The 14,234-nt window shown below is 33.0% G+C and overlaps 1 long non-coding RNA gene across 1 annotated transcript; it reads right to left on the bottom strand.

The window, feature by feature from the left end:
* Nucleotides 1–1,913: 1,913 nt before the first annotated feature.
* LOC132792376 (uncharacterized) lies at nt 1,914–3,051 on the bottom strand. The gene is made up of 3 exons (XR_009632997.1): nt 2,987–3,051; nt 2,476–2,922; nt 1,914–2,167 (listed from the first exon to the last, which is right to left on the bottom strand). It is a non-coding gene; the product is annotated as an uncharacterized LOC132792376 (long non-coding RNA).
* Between the last annotated feature and the right edge of the window lie 11,183 nt (nt 3,052–14,234).

Here is a 14,234-nt window from a genome sequence, read left to right as displayed (position 1 = left end):
GGCCAACCTTTCGCTACTTTAGCCAACTTTCAACTTGCAAATTGAGCCACTCGAAGGCCTTTCAATTTCAACTCGGAATTGAACTGTTTATTTGTCAAAAGTAAGGAAAGGAGACAGCAGCAGGGCGTGGCTGTCCATTAACAATCCTGGGGCCAATTCGAAAGGTGTCCTAAACTTGTGGCTGCCTCTTGCTGCTTGCCACTTCCCTCTCTTTGCAATGGCGGCGCCTGTGGCAATCACAAATTTGCACTAAAAAATATATATATTTTTTTGGCACAAAATATTATGCCGCATTGTTAATGCTAATGATCCATTGTTGTTATTTTTTCTGTTGCTTTAATCTCTTACTCAGCGTTCATAATTCATATTCATATTCGAATTTTATATTCATTGCAATCTTCACATTTCTATTCGGAGTTTGGATTTCTTTTTTTTTTTTTTTTTGTTTTTGGTATTTTGCTTGTCTTTCTCCTGGTTCGCAACTTGTTTTGATTTTTGTGCTGTGCAATGATTATTTGTATCTTTTGTTATTGTGGCAGCTGTTCATGCAACCAACCAAGTTTCGCCCCTCTCCCCGCCCCCTTGCAACCCGCTCATTACCACAACTATTTCAGATTGGGCTAAATGACTGTGTTAGCGCAAATTTTTGTTGTGTTCGACGACGACGACGACGTTAAAGGCCAAAATGAAAACGCAATTCATACACACATACACACACTCACACACACACACTCGCACACACTTTGGCGCAAATTGAGCCGCAGTCGACGTCTCAGTCGCTTTTGCGTTTTGTTTACAAAGCAACAGCAGCAGCAACAGCAGCAAAACTGTTTTTCAGGTCAAATTTGTTTACATTCCGCTTGGAAACTGGGTCATTGTGAGCGTGTGCAACAGAGACAGCAACACCGAAAGAGAGCGAGTGAGAGAGAGAGAGAGAGAGAGAGAACACAACTGAGGCAGAAATTGTTAAGCGATTGTTGCTGCCGCCGTCGCAGCTTGAAATCGGCAACAACACGACGGCAACATGCGGCATGCCACCAGCAGCGACAACAGCAACAACAACAACAACAACTGGCAGCAACAAAAGATAATAACAACGAAACAGCAACAGCAACAGAAAATACGAGTACAACACGAAAACTGCAAAGTGCGAAAGCCTTCAGATACCCTTGGCCCATAAAACAGGTAAAAACAAAAACGATTCTCTCAATTGTGGAACTAAGTGCAAGACAAAAAGACAATGTCCGACGACGTCTAATATCTAAATGCAATAAATGAGCACTTAAATTGTAAACAAATTGGCAAAAAAATTAATAATAAAAGTGTGCAAAAAATTGTGTAAATAATTGCTGCAAATATGAACACAATAAATATTCATTAAAAATTATTATTACCTTAAACGAATATATTGTTGCATTTTATTCCACATTACTTCACTATAATATAACATATATATTTACAAATTCAAATTAAAATGCAGCAGGCAGCATTTTGTTCCGTAAATTAAATTTAGTATTTAATACCAGATTTAATATAATTAATAAAAAATGTATGTAATTAAATAAAAAACTATTTTATTTTCACCATAATATTTTTCACAAAATGATGTTAAAAATGTTCAGAATATATTTGAAAATTGTATTTGATTAAACACATTTTTAAATTCAATATACATTTTATGTTGAAAATTTTGAAGATGGAAATAGAGAAATACAAATGTGAATATATTATATAACTTTGTTTTTTAGCCATTACTTGAAGAAAATGCGCCAATATATTTTTATATTTACTTAAAAAAAATATGATTATTAAACTTTAATTTTACTGCCCTTAACTTACGAAAAAACGTTTTTATTTATTTTTAATTCAAAACTAAAACCATTTAAAAAAAAAAAAGTAAAAAGAAAATAATATAATATAATAATAATATATAATATATTCTCTTAAGTGGGTGGAATGGAACAGTATATTTTTGGCAATTCAGACCCCCACATTCTCCCAGAGCTCTGAAGAGGCTTGCTTTAGATTGTAATCAAAATCAGAGCTCGCGAATAACTGTTGACCGTTTCTCGTTGTCTGCAAATACTATAAGTATCATTTTTGGGTTCTATTGATGCTGATTCGGATTAGGGTTCGATTCAACTGGATGATGCTTGTCCGGGAAGAACTATAAATAAACAAAATAAAATATTTCAAAAAAATATTTACAAAAATGTTCACAACCGACATACTTGAGAAATTGAGGGGCATTTTAGTTAAATATTTTATTTGAACTGACTCCGAGCTCTGTACTCTCTAGACTATACAATCGTCTAGATAACCTTACTAAGATTATGTTTGCAAAGGAATCTGAGTTATTTTACAATATTATTTAAACTTCATATTGAGTTGTAATTTAGATCTAGATTCAATGACAACTCGAAATGAAGCTTAAATAATAATGTACAATAACTCAGATACCTTTGGAATAATTACCTCAATAATTTGGAAGAAACGAAATCATACTCCAGATGCAGGGCACCATCAGGGCGGCTTTCGCAGCCGCTGGCCTGAATTCCGACACTAACACCGATCCGCGAGAGCTGAAAGAGTTTGCAATCGCCATCATAGCCGAAATGCTGATTTATAGTGTAACACCAGTTCGACGGAAGTAAGAAACGAATAGTAATCTTCAGTACATTCTTCTAATCGACGATTAATTTCGACAGTTTCTCGTTGTCTGCAAATAAGCGTCTTTTCCCGACTCTGTACGAAAAGACTCAATGTGCAACTGATTTATGGGTTCTCTTGATGCTCATAGTCATTTATGACAGCAGCAACATCTTCAGTTCATCCTTCTTATGGGCGACTATTATCTTTAGTCATTCGATTCGGATTCCGATTAGAGTTCGATTCAATTGGTTGATGTTTGTCCGGGAAGAACTATAAATAAAAAAATAAAATATTTAAAAAAAAATATTTACAAAAATGTTTACAATCGACATACTTGAGAAATTGAGGAGCATTTTACTTAAGTAGTTTTATTTGAACTGACTCTGAGCTCTGCACTCTCTAGACTATACATCTATGTTAGTCTATACAATCGGCTAGATAACCTTACTAAGATTATGTTTGCAAAGGTATCTGAGTTATTTTTCAATATTATTTAAACTTCATATCGAGTTGTCATTTAGATCTAGATTCAATGACAACTCGAAATGAACTTTAAGTTAGTTAAAACTTAAATAGTTCGTTTTGTCAAGGAATAGAGCGATAATTCATCAGCATTTTAATATATTTATACTTGCTACCCATGGAGAAGGAGGGTATTATAACTCTGTACTATGATATAGTGATAATAGTACATAGATATAAATTTTTTAGTATATTAATTTGGTATATTTTAGTAAAAACTTTGTGTAGGAATATTATATTGATAATAGCTTGTTGATAAACGAAATACAGTCAGCGGTATATCTTAGTATTTTTTAGTATATTAATTGTATTTATAATAGCTGATTGTTATAATAAAGCCTGCGTTAAAATTTAGTATTTTTAAGTTTATTAATTTTATTAGTAAAAATATATTGATTTACCAAAAATATAGCTTATGGTGTGCTTTAGTATTTTTCAGTATAATAATTCGGTATACTTGAAAAATAATACCGCACTATTTTGCTTTTAATTCAAAATGGGTAGCGAGTATGTTAAAGTCGCTTCTGTAATTGTTTTAATCTGCATTTTAAACTCTTTTTTTCTAAACATTAAAATTAATAACAAATGAAATAAATTATAAGACAAATACAGTGAAAATAAATTCATTTAGATCAAGCAAATTAAAAATTTGATAACATTAATTTTTAGTCTAAAGTTGAAGCTTCTTACCTGTGCAATATACCTTTAAACATTAGAGCATAACAAGTTGCAAGAGTCTCTGCTGTTGGTCTCTGATCTCTTGCAATATCTCTGAGTGTGTGTGTGTGTGTGTGTGTGTGTGTGTGTGTGTGTGTGTGTGTGTTTTGGCTTGGCTGTATTTGGGAATTTCCGCTGAGAACGTCGTCAATTGCAGCAGTTGCAACATGAAACAACAACAGCTGCAACGTCACTCGCCCCCTTTCAGTCCCCCTCATGCCACACAGCACTTTGTCTCTGTCTCTGTCTCTCTCTCATTCTCTTTATCTCTATCAGTGTTTGTGTGTGCAATTTGAAAGCTATTTGTGTCAATGACAAATGATTCGAATTTATCGAAAAGTTGCAATTTGCCAAATGGCCGCAAAGCTGCTGCTACCCAGGTGCAACAGAGAGAGGGAGATAGCAGCAGAGAGAGAGAGAGCGAGACTGTGATCGTTGGTAGTAGGCCGAGTGAGCGAGACCCACTGAGGCGGATCTGGCCAGGCAGCCTTGAATGGAATGCGAACAAATGACGGATTACACAGCAAGCTGTTTGCTAGTTGTTGTTGCTGTTGATGTTGCCCCACTGGGCAGTGGCCTCCCCTTCCGCTGCACCTCTCAGTGCAACAACACTCCACTTAGTCAGTGTCTAGAGTTTAGTTTCTGTTTCAGTTTCGGTTTCATTCGCAGTTGCAAAGCACTTCGTGGATATCGCCGTCTGACATTATTTTTTTTTTGTTTTGATTGTCAGCTGACAGACGGAAGGTGGACGAGGCGGGGCACTTACAGCTCTAGGAGAAGGAGGAAGTGGGAGGGAGGGGAAAGGAGGCTAAGACAACGATGATTGTCCGGTTTTGCGTCTGTCAAATTGTCAGACAACACATAAAAATGCCTAAAAAACAATTTATAAAGCTGATTAAATGCAACTTTGCAACTCTCATAATATATCGCGTATACGCCATGTACTACTAGCTAGCAAACTAGCATGAATGACAAGACGCTTTCTATATATGGGCGGTTAGCATATCAATTGCCCAGTCCTAATATGCAACATTTGTTGTTAGCTCATTTATTTGTGTTTAATAATTAACAAAATGAAAACAATGACAGCACATCAAATTTGATGCAATGCCATTTTTCAATGGAGCGTTTTTGACACCAAATCAATAACGAGTAATTGTCAGAAATGCTGGTTAATAAATGCAATTATTATTTTTTTTTTGGCAATATTAATGACTTTTCGCAGTGACAACAATTAATAATAAAATTATGGATAATGTGCATAAATAAGCGTTTGCTTTGCAATTATTTTAAATTGTTGTTTGGTTAGTCTTAAAACATTAAGAACTGACTATTCACAATGAATTTAGTAATTAATGCAATATATCGAAAATGTTCGATATGCTGATTAAATGTGATGATTAATTATTTGAAGACTATAAGTTATCAAAAATACCATAAAGAACTCTTGTTAAAGAATATTTTATTATTCATAATAAATTCCATTGAATCAATAATATAAATTATATTCTTTGTTGCTTATACTAAATTATTTTAGTTCTCAAAAGAAGTTTGTTTTGTGGAATGTAATGAATGAAAATTATTTACATTATTTATTGTATAGCAAACGTTATTTATTATGAGTAATGAAATATTTTAACTAAGAAGACTTCTCCGATGTATTTTTGGTAATGTCTATCGTTATGAATTAAAAAATAATAAGAATAATATCTAGCAGTAATTTAAGAGTAAATTGTTGAAAATATTCATATTATTTACAATAAATTTTACTAAGAAAGCAATCTGAAAATATGGTAATCAAATTTAAAAATATACGAAGACTTTGTGAAATTTATACAGCATAACATTAATTTGTTACCCACAAATTTGTAACTACTGCATAATTTGAAATATTCTTATTAAATATTACAAAATATATTAAATAACTATTCTTAAAGATATTTGTCTTTATATAATAATAAATTCATATGGATTGCAATTCATAAAGAAAATAAATACATATTAAAATAAATTGTCTTAATTCTTTTAAGACATAACAATGCAGTTTCCGAGGTACATTAAAAACATTAAAATATTCGTTGATCAAATACTATTATAATATCAATTAATTTCTCAAAGCAAATAAGTTAGATATTGTAGTAAGTCTATAAAAAACATTAAAATATTCATTGATAAAACACTATAATAACAATTCATTACTCTACAGAAAATAAAATATATTTCGTATCATATTTAACGTATTACAATACATTAATATTGATTCTACAATTTCCCAAACAAATATCTAATCTAATAATAGTTATATCGTATTTTGTTCCCCTAAAACTTTTCCAATTATTGCGCAACTTAAAATGAGTTTTCTATTATTAGTTCAGAACAACATTATGAATAATTATTGTCGCTTATTTATAATAGAATCCATAAATATTTCCATAAATGTTTGATGGCCTTTTTAACCTGTAATTCCTGGACTCTGGACAAATAGTATATGTATGCATATTTTTGTGACTTGTTTTACTTTTCGGTTTCATTCCCGTTCCAAATGACGCGTAACCTTGGGGGCAGCCAATGCTTGGCTCGTTATTACCTTGTGCCTTTATAAGTAGGTATGCCACTCACACAATTCCAACATTAATCATGTCAAAGCAAAGCTCTGCTTCCCCACTCCCCCATTCCCCATTCCCCACTCCCACACTTGGCTCCACTTCGTATGCATGCTGCTTCTACATTATTAATGATTGCAACATCAACAATCATCGGCCATGGCTAATTTTTTGCAATTGCTCGCAAAATTTTATTAATTTCCCTAACTGCGACCTCTCACTTTGCTTCACTCTAAGAATAACATCATCTCATCCCCTCCCCATCCCTCTCTGAAGAATTTCGTCATTAGCTTTGCTCCATGGCGAGTCACACCGCGCTCGAGTGGCCAACTCAGTTGTGCATCCAAGTCTGACCCAAATAGTTGTGTTCCTCAACGCCTCAGCTTCTCAGCTGTTTTTGGCTTCCACCTTCCTGCTGTCAGTTCGCTTTTTGGGGGGCTCTTCAGGTGGCGTCGCATCAATCTTCAAGCTGCGTGCTTGACTGATGCGACACGAGGCGCAAAAATGTTCTAGACACTCGCCCCTCGTTCCACGCTCTCTCTAAGCAGGCGACGACATGCAACAGTTGACACCCACCCCTCCTCCATAATCCCCAATCCAAAGTGACACTAACGCAACGCGGACCCCTCCCGAGCTCACGTGATCTATTTTTGTATAATTAGCATGTGATGCAGCAACAAATCCGGGAGCATAACATCCAAATTAGTAATACTCCCTGTCGAGGCGGTAAACGAAAATAGACGAGCGAAGTGGCAGCCAAGTAGAACTCACGATGTCTGCAATACTGACGTCGTTGTTAATGCTCCATTTATACCCTGTAAAAACGGAGTACAAAGCGGGTTGTCCAAACTTGTCATGGTGTAAAATAAATGTTTGGCTTTTAAGTTGTATGACCGCAAAATTATAACTCTGAGCCTTAATATATTGAAGTATTGATTGATAACAGTATATCGATATACCGAATATGGGAGTTGGTATATTTTAGTATTTTTTCAGCACATTAATTACATTGTTGATAGTATATTTATATACCAAATATGATCTTCGGTATAGTTTAGTATTTTTCAATATGTTAATAATATTGATAATAATATGGTAATATATCGAACTTATCCTTTGGTATATTTTAGCACTTTTCAGTATGTGATTTATGTTTATAATAGTATGTTAATATAGTACAGCCATTAATATATATTTGTATTTCTTAGTATATTAATTTGATATATTTTAGCAGCAAATGTGTGTAACAGGCAGAAGATGTAGTATAATAGTATTCCAAATATATCACCCGGAATATTTTAGTATTCTTAATTATGCTATATATAATGATAATAGTAGATTAAAATATCTAATATTAAGTATATTGATTTGACAAATATAACTTTCGGTATATCTAAATATTTTTTCAGTATTAATATACTAAAATATACTAATTTTAGGAATAACTTTGTACCTCTAGAAAACGTACAAATGTAACAGGCAAAAGGGGTAGTATATTAATTTAGTATTTTCGGTATATTTAAGTATTCTATAGTATATTTCTTTGGAATACTTTAAGAACAATATCGCCCTGTGCTGCTTTTACTTAAAATGGTTAGCAAGTATCTTAAAATTGAGCTCTCGCGACTATAACCCTCTTACTTGTCTATAGTTTTCTAGGGTATCTCTTTTGTTGTCCACCCCTTACTTGAATCTCCTTAGTTAATGCTTGCTCTTTGGACCCGTGTCTAGAAATTTCATTTGGCAAATTGAATTTGGCCAACCTGCCTTTTGCCGTTGCCGTTGCCTTTGCCTTTTTTTTGGGGCCAGCCAACTTAACAACTTGGCCTAAATCCAAATGCGACACTGGTTTGGGGCGTGGCGCGTAAGGCAAAAAGTAAACTAGTCAACAAGGGCGATAGCAAACGACAAACTAAGGGCAAAATCTGCTGCCGCATAATGTGATAATAAAAATCTTTTATTTGCCATTGTCCTCGTCCTCTCGTCCTCGTCTCCTGCGCTCATTTGTGCTTGTGGATGTGGCATCAAAAAAGCCATGCAGCAGCTTAGTGGCAAGTCTCTCAGCCTCTGCCTCAGACTTTATATCATTCTACTTCCCCCTCTGCTGGCTTCGCCCATTTGTCAGCTGCCCCTGTCGCTTGCCACATAAATCTTGTCAACGTACAGTTTTTCACATTTGACGCACACACAACACACTCAACACACACATCTTGCCACTCACTCGGGCGCCTAATTCTAAGCTCCCCGAACTCAACTTTAACTTTAACTCCATCTTCAGCAGCTTCAGCATCAGCTTCAGCTCCATTTTCATGCCTCAGTTTTAGCAGTAATTCGTCGCGTGCCTCAATTTTCTTGTATGTATTTTTCACTTAACGCAACGCACGTAGTCAGCTTAAAGTCCTCATTCCCCATCCCTCTCAGTCTCTCTCATCCTGTGCGCTGTCATCGCTTAACTCCAGCAGCAAGCAACTTTCCATGCGGCATGTGGCAAGTGGCAAATTGAAGGGTGACTTATGGCCACAGAGCATTGTCAGAATAGAGTTGTCATCGAGCAACTCCAATTGCAGCATTTTTCCCTTTTCTATTCTAGTTTTTTGGCACATCGATTTGCTTTTTTGACCAGCCAGCTGCCCTGTCATTGGGTTATCCACTCACGTTCAGTTCAGGACACGAGTTCAAAAAGTGCAGAATCGGAACGAGTTCTAAGCGAATTTGCTGTAATTTGTATGTGGAACTAAGTACAAATGAGAGCAAAGTCGATTGTTTGGCAAATGTTTTATTAATCAACCCGGAAAGCTATCTATCCATCCATCGATATGCTCAGTCTCATTCTTGGCTATATTTATCTGTGTGCTTAAAGTCGAGTAACAGCATTTCGAATTGATTTATAAATATTTAAATATTTTGTATTTGTTTTAAACAAATCCCAGCTAAGCCCAAGCATCTCTAATGAGCATTCGCATTCTAATAATAATCATTCACTTAATCCATACACCCCAAAACACATACACACACACACTCAAACGAACACGCACACTAACTTTTACGAGTGTTGCCCAGATTATGGACCTATTTGGGTACTACATAAGTATCGCTTGTTTACTTTGCCGCACATTAAATTTAAGAATATTTCACAAAAAAAAACTTTCCCCAAACGTAAAGTTTATTTTTACGAGTATACCCTGTAGCTACTTAGCGTGGAAGGGTGAGCCAGGCAGAGAAATAAAAGATATAATTTAACTTCAATTTAATTTATTGTAAATCAATTGACACAATTTGAATTTAATTTATGTTTAAAATACTAAGTATTTTTCTGCGCAATTTTAATTATATTTTTTTTATATTAAACAAGTACAGAAAAATACTGAGTATTTTAAAAATTTCTAAAAATATATTTGAAATAGTAGAGAAAAATATTTAAAAAATGCTGGGAAATATATTTAAAATAATATAGAAAAATAGTTAGTATAAAAATATACTTAAAATATATTTAAACTATTACTAGTTTACTAGTAGTATTTTAAAAATACCTAAAAATATATTTGAAATAGTAGAGAAAAATATTTAAAAAAAAATGCTGGGAAATATATTTAAAATAATTTAGAAAAATAGTTAGTATAAAAATATACCTAAAATATATTTAATCTAGTACAGAATAGTACTTAGCATTCAAAAAATTCTTAAAAATATATTTCAACACGTATTTTGGTATTTTTAAAATACCTAAAGTGTATTTGAAATAGTGCAGAAAAAATACTTAGTGTTTTAAAAATACTTAGAAATATGTTTGAAATAGTACAATAAAAAATACTTACTATTTAAAAAATACTTGCACATTCAGTCATAAATTTATCATTTTTAAAAGAGACAACAGAAGCAAAAATGTTTACAAGTTACCATTTAATTTTTGTTTCCCCACAAACATTTGTAGGGCATCTCTTAGTCGTTAATTTCACCACCAAATCGTTTGAGTGTTATTTATATGCCTTTAATATTTTGCCTCATAAATACGCAACAAAGTTTGTGTTCGGCTTATCCGCGTGATTAGCTAAAAATACAAGGTACACGCCGTTTGGTACTGCCAAACCAATCACATCCGCCTCCCCCATTCATCTCAACCTCATCCCGGAGACCATCTTCCTCCTGCTGTCTCTTATGCAAACGCGTCTTGATGATGTCCAAGAGTGAAGGCCACAGCAACAATAGGCACAACAACAACAATAAAAATAACAACAAAGGCAAATACCACTCAAACAAAAAAAAAAAAGAAAAATGAAACAGAGAAAAGGAAAATAAAATGAAAACATTCAAAAGGCTTTCGCATTTCCGGCGCCAGCTAAAAATATGTTGACGTCTTTTGAGCGACTGCTGCAACAACAGAAACAGAAACGACAGCAGCAAAAATAACATCAACAAAACGAGGCACAATCAAATTTAGACTTTGTACGAATATTTCAAAAATCATTAAGAAATGTAGATCACCGTATACAAGTACTTTGGCTAATTGTTTGCAAATACTAAACAAAGAGACAGACTAAACATGTTTTTTTTACTAATTAGTCACAAATTAGGCAGGAGAAAAATTTGCGTATTATTTACAAAACACTTGATGTGAGAATTTTATGTCAATTAAAATATTAAAGTGATGCAGCGAAGACAGAAAAATAAATTCAATCAAAATAAAAAAATTTAAGCAAGATATGATAAAATATAAAAATGATTTTCTTTTTATTTCATTTTTCAAATAAAAAAAAAAAACAAACAAACAAAATCAAATTCAACATGAAATAACATCATGTAAAATAATTGAACTTGCAACTAAGAAAATAAATTCAATCGAAATAAGAAATGAAGATAAAGTAAAGTCAAATATAATAAAGATTTTCTTTTTTATTTCATTAATCTTTTTATTATTAAAAAACAAAAACAATCTAAAAAGAAATTAAATTATTTAAAATAAAATAACTTTAAATCAAATAGAAGAAATTTATTCCACAACAAATGTAAAGCAAGTTCTATTTTTGGCATTTTAAGAAGATTTTAAGATCATGTAGAAAACAATGCAAGTTAAAAATGAATTAATAATGCTAATATAAGATGCATTTTTATAGACATTTAAGATCGTGTATTAGGTCTATATTATAATATGAACATCCATATTTCTCTTAATACTCTAAAATAAAGAAATTGGAATCAAATAAAGTATTTGTTTTTATTTATTGGTATTTTATTATATAGACTTTAAAAGTTTATTACTTTCGTGATAAGTATTGTTTTGTTAATAAAAAAAAAAAGATTTATTGTCATATTAAAGATGATTAGTCATGAAATTTAAATTGATCATATTGAATCATCATATTTTTGTGGTCACAATCTTTTGGTTTTTCAGATGCATTGAATCATTTAAGATATTTTTATAAAAATCAAAATATTATGCAGATTAGAAATATGTTTTCTGCACAGAAAGAAAAAATCTAAATTGAAGATTATAATATTGAGTTACAAGATAACGAAATCTAGATATTTTGTAGATTGTCGATCTTGACTTAAGAATAAACGTTCTTGGTTTAATTTTGACTTCAAACAATTTTGATTCAAGATTTTATTTTTTATTTTAGCATGTTTTTTTTCTGTGTAGCACTTAAAACAATTATATGATACAAATTTTACTCAGACTTTTAAAATGGAATTTTTGTAGATTCAAAATTATTCAATGACTCAAAGTCTATGAATTTTGTTGTAAAGGTATTTTTTAGTCATGTCAGTTCAAATATCTAAACTATTTGTTTAAAATCTATCCAGATGACTTAGGCCTAATGCTTTAGACAATTGATGCTCGTTCTATGCTATAAGATTATTCTTCTACTTTACCTTTATGCAACCACAAATATTGTTTTCGCGACACTGTCTGAGTGCCGAGTGGGGCAGACGGTGGTTTTTTTCTCATTTTTTTTGGTGGCAACAGCGTGGCAGCAGCGTGGCTGACTGACTGACTGGCTGGCTGGCTGATGGTGGTGGCAACATCATAAAAAATAGTCCAATGCTGTTCTATTCTGTGTTCTGTTGTGCGTCATTGTTGGCCTAAATCTGAACAACAACAGTCGAAGCAGAAGCAGAAGCAACAGCAAGAGAAGCAGAAGCAGAAACAGAAGCGAAAGCAAAAGCTGAAGCAAAAAGCCTTCGTCGGGGCATCACAACTAATTGACTTTGTATGCGAGGTTTTTGTGGCAAAAACCGGGGGAGGCAACAAACGTGACTTCTTTGCGACGATAGATGGGGGTGGCACACTACAACCAAGTGGAGGGGGAGGTGGATGGGGATGGGAGCAGGGGACAGGGGATGTATTCCATTGCTGTTGCTGTCGTCGTCGTCATCGCTGTTGTCGCCTCAACAAAATGAGTGATTGTTGGCAGCGCGTGAGCAAAATATTCATAAGATTTCACAAGGGCCCCCCAAAAAAAACACACACACAACACAACACAACACAACACTCACCCAACTCACACACGCACACACATCACAGCACATCACAAGAACTCATAATTCACACTCATTCTTATACTCATTCTACTATTCACAATTACAGTAAGTCGTCTCTTTAATGTCGCCTTAAATTTTACACTTTTACTTTTACTTTCATTCCCGGAACTTGACCTTTCAAATTAATGTCTATCAAATTGAGCAGAAACAAAGAAAAGACTTTAGAGAGAATAGATATTCTTTAAACTTAGTTTAACAATTGTTTTAAGATACATTTACTATTTCATTCTGGGAAATTTACCTTTCGAAATAATGCCAAGTTGGGCAAAAACAATAAAAAAAGCTTTAGAGAAACTATTGTCAAAATATTCTTTAAATTTTGATTGAAACACATTACAAGAACTCATATTCACAGTTATACAAATCTTTTCTATAAAAATTTAACACTTTAACTTTTACTTTCAATCCCGGAACTTGACCTTTCAAAATAATGTATATCAAACTTTTGTCTAAATATTCTTTAAACTTCGATCAGCAAGTCGTCTCTTTAATGTTGCTTTAAATATTACACTTTTAATTTTAATTTCATTCTCAGAACTTTGCCTTTCAAGTTAATATCTATAAAATTGAGGAAAAAAAATGAAATGGTTTTGGATAGACTTTTATCACAATATTCTTTAAACTCTGATTGGCAAACGATTCAAAATACATCACAAGAACTCATGGTTCACATTCATTCCTATATTATTCATTAATGTTGCTTTAAATTATACTCTGTTTCTTTCAGTTTTATTCCCAGAACTTGACCTTTCAAATTGCGGAAGTCCAATGAAAAGGCTTTCGTGAGAATCTAAATATTCTTTAAACTTTGATTGGCAAACGATTTAAAATACATCACAAGAACTCGCAATTCACACTCATTCCTATGCTATTCACAATTACAGCAAAATGTTTCTTTAATGTAGCTTTAAATTTTACACTTTTACTTTCATTCCCAGAACTTGACCTTTCGAAATTGAGGAGATGCAATGAAAAGGCTTTCGGAGAAACTCTTGTCAAAATATTTTTAAACTTTGTTTGGCAAACCATTTTGAAATTCTTGGAAATATTATCCTCAACTCATCGTGTGGATTATGTTTGTCTAAAACTTTTACTTGGCCATCAAACTATACTCAGTAATGGGCCACAACACACACTCACATGACCTTTCTCTGACGATTTCAAGCTATCAGATGGCGAAATAGTTTCTGGCGTCAATCC

The sequence above is a fragment of the Drosophila nasuta genome, chromosome 3 (genome assembly GCF_023558535.2).
Source record: "Drosophila nasuta strain 15112-1781.00 chromosome 3, ASM2355853v1, whole genome shotgun sequence".
Lineage (NCBI taxonomy): Eukaryota > Metazoa > Arthropoda > Insecta > Diptera > Drosophilidae > Drosophila > Drosophila nasuta.
This window is presented reverse-complemented; position numbering and strand designations above follow the sequence as displayed.